This window comes from Populus euphratica, unplaced genomic scaffold (genome assembly GCF_000495115.2).
Source record: "Populus euphratica unplaced genomic scaffold, PopEup_1.0 scaffold321.1, whole genome shotgun sequence".
Lineage (NCBI taxonomy): Eukaryota > Viridiplantae > Streptophyta > Magnoliopsida > Malpighiales > Salicaceae > Populus > Populus euphratica.
This window is the reverse complement of record NW_011500210.1, coordinates 45,439-51,871: the sequence shown is the minus strand read 5'-3', so window position 1 is coordinate 51,871 and position 6,433 is coordinate 45,439.

Here is a 6,433-nt window from a genome sequence, read left to right as displayed (position 1 = left end):
TTTCTAAATTTGGCCATCTCTTTATCCTTTCAATTTCAGTTCTTAAATTCATCAATCAATCCTTTTATTTATATGATAGGCTTGTATTTAAAATGAAAATTTGTCATAAATTAAAGGCATTTTATATTATATTAGATATGTTATTATAAAGCATGATTTAGTTAAGGAGTTATTGATACTTCAAGTGCAAAATGATGATATAAAATCTTGATAAAAATGCACTTTTAAGTACTAATCAAGAACCTCGTAGTGGCTGCCTCTATCGCCGATGAGGATTTGGGTTCATAAAGAGGTTAAGCAGCCATCTGTTGGTGGAGGAAAAAGGTTTTATGGGGTCTTTAACAGCTAAAGACGCGTTGGAGAGAGAAAGAAAGAAGAGATGTGTAGAAACCAGAAGAAAAACTGGTTTTTTGACTCACTTTGGACCCAAATTTCTCCTCTCTCAAACCATGAAATCCACCTCAATTTATAAACAGTGGAAGAGGGCAATCTTGTCTATAATAGAAAAAATTTTCAGCCCTTGATTCAGTCAAGAAATATCTCAATCGTTGACTCAAATTAAGTATCATTTAGCGTGAACTGATCATATGGGGTTGTAGAGAAAGTGTAGAGGATCATTTTCGTATAAAGTTGTCAAATTTGATGGACATTATGTACATTAAATACAATCACAAAGTATGTAAGAGAATCAACATTTTTCAAAGAAAAAAATAAAGATAATGAACAGTGCTAAGTCCTTTTTTGCCAAAGTTCATTTTAGTTCTCTCTCTTTCAATTGCTTTCAATTAAAACCTAATTGACTCTAAAATTTCTTTTATTTAATGCAATTAAGCCCCTAATTTCAATCAATTAACTTGGTAAAAATTAAATTCAGTTTCTTAAAATTTCAATCTTCTTAGTTAAGCCAAAATTAAGCTCCTAAACTTAATTTTTCACGAATTAAGCCTAAAATAAAATTAATTTGACCTCTTTAAAATATACTTAAGTCCTTGCACTTAATTAAATCCTTCAATTGAACCCAAATTAATTCTTAAAAATAATGAAAATTTAATTTGGCCCATGATTAAATCAAATTGGCTTATTAAAAATTTAATTATGTCGTTGGACTCAATTTTTATGCAAATTCATCCAATAATCATTCAATTTGACCTTGAATTTGCATTTTTATCCATTTTCGGGTATAATAGGATACAATTAGGCCTTGAATTTCCTAAGAAAAAATTACAACTTAATTGTTTTCTATTTTTATAGCCCTCCTTGATTTGCTTTTTTTCATATTGTCAGCCTTTATTTTATTTTTATTTTTTATTTTGAAAAAAATTGATTTTTTGAAAATAATCCAGAATTGGGTTATAATAGATGGAAATGCCTTTGTTTTAGTGAAGTTAGGTTTCCAAAAATTTTGAATAGAAACTTATGATAGATGTTTGGTTTGGAAATCCTAAGGTTAGTGTATACAAAAACAACTTTTTTAATATTCAATTCAATTATTTTTTTAATTTTAATAAAGTAATTATTTTATAAATTTGATGTGTAAGAAAAATATTATTAGGAAGAGGCTGACAACGGCGTAGACAAAAGAGTGTGAGAGAATTACAACGCCATAAAGCAAGTTTGAATTCAAAATATGATATTTTTTTAAATGTTAAAATTTTATTTTTTATAATCTTAACTGATAATTGTTTTCTATGAATCAGGTTGCGTGATTTTTGGTACGATGCCTATAAAAAATTCAAAGAAACATGCAAAAGATAAAGTTCTTTTAGGTTGAGAAGATGTGGATATATGAAGGGTTTTAGACCTTCACACATCTTAGACACTATCTATGATGTTTGTGTCTAACACATGATGTCTGAGCATTTCTTACTATAGTCACAATCCGGTATAAAGAACTAGATTAAGGAAATTCATAGTTTGTTACCACCTACACTAATAGATCTATTCTGTTTGTTTTGCATGTAAAACAGATGGTAAAATTATGTTTTGTAAGATAATTTTTTTGAATTGTTGTATTATTTAAAAAACAATTTAACTAATAGTAGCTTTATTTTGTAGGCTATAGTGCTTAGGAGCGATCCAAGATTAATTGAGCTATTTGTTGAAACTCGCATGCAGAATGAGAACCATCAGAAAGAGGTGCAACAACTCATAGATAACGAAGTCCAAAAGTTCATGATAAGTTGGATTTCAACAAAAAAATTAAGGTTATTACTTTTTTATTTATTTACTTGCTTTTTTCAGGAAACATATAACACCTGATTATAAGAGAGATATAGGGATGATCTTTCAACTTATCCAAAACATGATCCAAGTTTATTGTTAGAGGTTAGATATATCGATGGACACGATAGAAATCGATTTTACTGTATCTCTAACACTATGATCGAGGATATGTGGGGTGTTGAGACCTCACAATCAGGATCTAGCCAACAATCTTTAGTTGTCCATGTGATTGTAAAACAACAAGTTCAAGTTGAGATAACCCAACTTAGTGCTGAAAGGGCCTAACTTAGAGTTAAGATGGTCAAACTGAGAGATAAAATGAATGTTCACGAGCAGCTATTGGCAACCTTTATTGTACTTGTGGTAAACTTCATTGCCCCTTATTTCCGATTAAGATTTGCCTCCTCCTCCTTCTTCTTTCCACTAGATAGATAAATTGTATTAATAATATTTGTTTAAATTAATAATAGAATATTGGTTTTTTATTTTATTTTAATTTTTTTAATTTTTTAATTTTTGTAATTGTATTATTTATTTTAATTTTTATAGAGAGAGAAAGTCATTGTTGGTGACTTGAGTGTGCCACCATTGCCATCCAAAGTTAATGAGTGTCTCACTTTCCTTAACAAGAAGTGTGGTCCACTCGAATCACTAGTATCTTTCTTAATGTCACTGGATTTATCTTGTCAAGTTATTTCTAATGGTACTAGTAGTGTTATAATCGGAGTTTTAATATGTCTTCGGTGTCTTTGTCTCTCTCCTTTTTCCTAACGAATTAAGAAAGGAGAGATGAGAGAGAGAGAGAGAAGACTTTAAAAGCATGTTGAAGCTCTAATTATGACACCTTAGGTACCATCGAGAAGATTTCGACAAGATGAATCCAAAAACTCCAAGAAAGCTCACCAACAATGACCTAAATAGGTCACACTTGTTGTTAAAGGCAAGCAAGCAACTCACCATCTTTGGATGCCAATTATGGCCCACTTGAGTCACCATTGGTGACTATTCTTAGTGTCATTAGATTTGTATCATCGAGATATTTTTTATGGTACCAATGGTATCGTAATAGAGCTTCATGTACATCTAAGGTCTTTTCTTTATTTTATTTTATTTTTCTATCTCTTCTCTCCTTATAGGCTTCTCATTTTCATAATTTCTTTTAAATTTCATTATTTGAATATGAATAATCAAGAATGTCATATTTCCTAACCATAACATGTATAAATTGTGTTATTCTCTAATTTTTCTTTTGGAAAGATGTTATTTCATTAATATTAAAAAAGGTGTTAAAAACTAAAAATAGCTTGAATTATGGTCCATGTTTTGAAATATCACTCCTAGATTAGTGGTGATCAATAGCCATGTAAGACGTTGACAAGTGATGATTGATACTAGTGTAAGACATTTCTCAATGATAAATCATAAAAGGAATTATTGAAGTCTTGAAAAATCCATGCAACTTATGAATAAAGCTTATGTGTTTTATAATCGGTTAATCACTTAATCCTTGCAATTTGATTCATTTTTTTAGCCAATATGATTGATAACTTGATGTGGAAAGCTAAGATGGCTGGTAGCTAGTGTCTGGTTAGCTAAGGTGGTTAATAGATGGCAGGTCAAATACTAGCAAAATGTCTTTTATAGTAGACAACTTTCAGGTACTTTAAAAAGTATATTTATAATGTGTGTGTGTGAGAGAGAGAGAGAGAGTGATGATATTCTTAAGAGATGGACTCTAAAATATGCATGCAGTAAAAAATAAAGATTATGAACCTTGTACATGAAAGGTTAGTGATATATTTATAATTTATGAGTTTTGTCATATTATAAAAAAGAATGGTTAGAGAATTATTTTACCCCAATATATTAAGATTTATATTTTATTCAAAATAATATATACTAGATTAGTATAAAAATATCGAGGAACTCATATGAGATCTCTGAAAACTCTTGAAGGAGTGTTGGGTTTAAGTAAGTTGCTTGAACCCATTAGGAGTGGAAAAGAAACCTAAGTACATTAATTAAGCTCATGGTAACTAAGCTTGGGCACTTACCTAAACCTATTGGGGTGTTGTCTTGGCACTTAACATTTCAAATGAGCGTACATTTTGTATTGATGTTGAATATTTTAACATTCAAGATGTTAGATGTTTAGGTTTTCAATTTTAATTGTTGAAAATGCTTTTTATTTAATTATATATTTATAATTTTAATTTTTATATATTTATATAATTATTATAAAATAATATTAAATTATTAGGGTGCATCTATATGGATGATCCTAGATTCTAAGGTATTAGTTGAACAATTAAAAATGAACTTAAATGAAAAAAGAATATTTTGTTTTAGTTGATAAATAAAAATATAATAAATAAAATTTAATATCTTCATAAAAAACAAGAAGTTTTCCAAGTTTTTAAATGGTAGAAGCATATTTAGTGACATAATTATAATTATGAAACACAATAACAAACTACTTACCATTTCAAGATGACATATTATCAAGTAAATAACTGCAAGTAAAATTATTGGAGGATTGTTCATCATTTAAAAAAAAATATAAATTGGAATAAAAAGATGCTAAGAATTTTTTTATATAAAAAAAAAAACAAAGAAAGAAAAAAACAAAGACCATACATACCTAACACACCCCCGTACTTCCTGAACCCTCTCATTCACAACCACCAAGATTTTGGCACGTGTTAGGTCCCGCCCACCTGATGTTCCCTTCCATGACATGACGTAACAGAATCAAAGACTTTGCGGACCCCAATGCTCTGGAAGGTTCCCCATCTGCTTGCTGTCCGTAGGATGTGACATTTTTGTGCCGTCTGATCGAGAGGTTTGATTTAGAAAGATCACAACAGCTCTAATATATGGGCTGTAATGCACCGTCGTCACACTCGGCCGTACTGGTCCCCCAGTTTGCATTCGCAGCACATGGGAGCGGCGCCGCCTAAAGCTGATTCGCCACTAAAATTGGCTTCATCAACACGACAGATAACAGAAACTACCACATAATCCTGAGGGATACAAAAATTGCTACGAAATAATATCTGAAAATCTTAGATAATATAATAATGCAATCGAGTCCTCTTTGAAAGATACGTTGAGGATTATTTAGACTAATGAATTAATTTACATCACTGAACAAAAAAAATCATGAAATCATTAATTTACCCATGGCAGATGAGTTCAAAAACACTTTTCTGCGTTTCATGCTCGGCAAAGTACCTCCTTTTTAATATTATCTTTTTTTTAACAAATAAATCAAATATATATATATATATATATATTGATTTTGATAATCATTACGATTAATATAAATTACAATAGTATCTTTAGAGTTCCTCAGCCCTTTGTGCCGGGAAGAAAATTTGCCCCCATTAACATAGTCTTATAATTGAATGAGAAAATTTTCCTTAATTTTAACATATTTCCTAAATTGTTCTGAACATATAAATTTAGTTAGAAATGTTTTCATATTAATTAGTTTTAGTGGATTTAATCTATCTATATAGTGGGAACAAAATAAAAATGCAGCAATTACTTATTTAAAAATGTAATTATGGTTATTACATTATACTTCATTGTAAAGGACTTATTTAAAAATGTAATTATGGTTATTTTTTAAAATATTTTTCATGCTAAAATATATAAAATAATATTTCTTATCTTATAAAAAATTATTTTTAAGATCAACATGCCATAACAATCCAAAATATATAAAAAATTAATTTTAAATAAACAAGTCAAATTTTTTAAAAACATAAATTCCTAAACATTGTTAAAATGACTAACTATTGTTCTTGATTGATGGAACAAACACTCTAGAGTGATCTTGATCACCAGCCGGATGATCTGATTGCAGAGGTTGTCAGTCACAGAGCAATGGTGTGTTTTTGGGAATCAATCTTGTAGCATTTGTACGAGGATTAAGAGTCTATTTGCCTCTGCTATTATAATTTCAGTGAATGTGCGTTGGGATTTTATTTTATTTTTTGGATTTCTTTTAATAGTTTTGATAGGATAGCATCAAGATTATAAAAATAAATTAAAAATAAATGTTTTTTATGTGAAAATAACTTTTTCAATTAAAAAAAAATACACCAACGCTTTATTTGTTATCAGCTATAATTTCCCAGCTCTTTTGCTAAATCTTTTGCCTAGCATGAGAACATCTTAGGCAGTGCAGCTTCCCGCGCGCCCC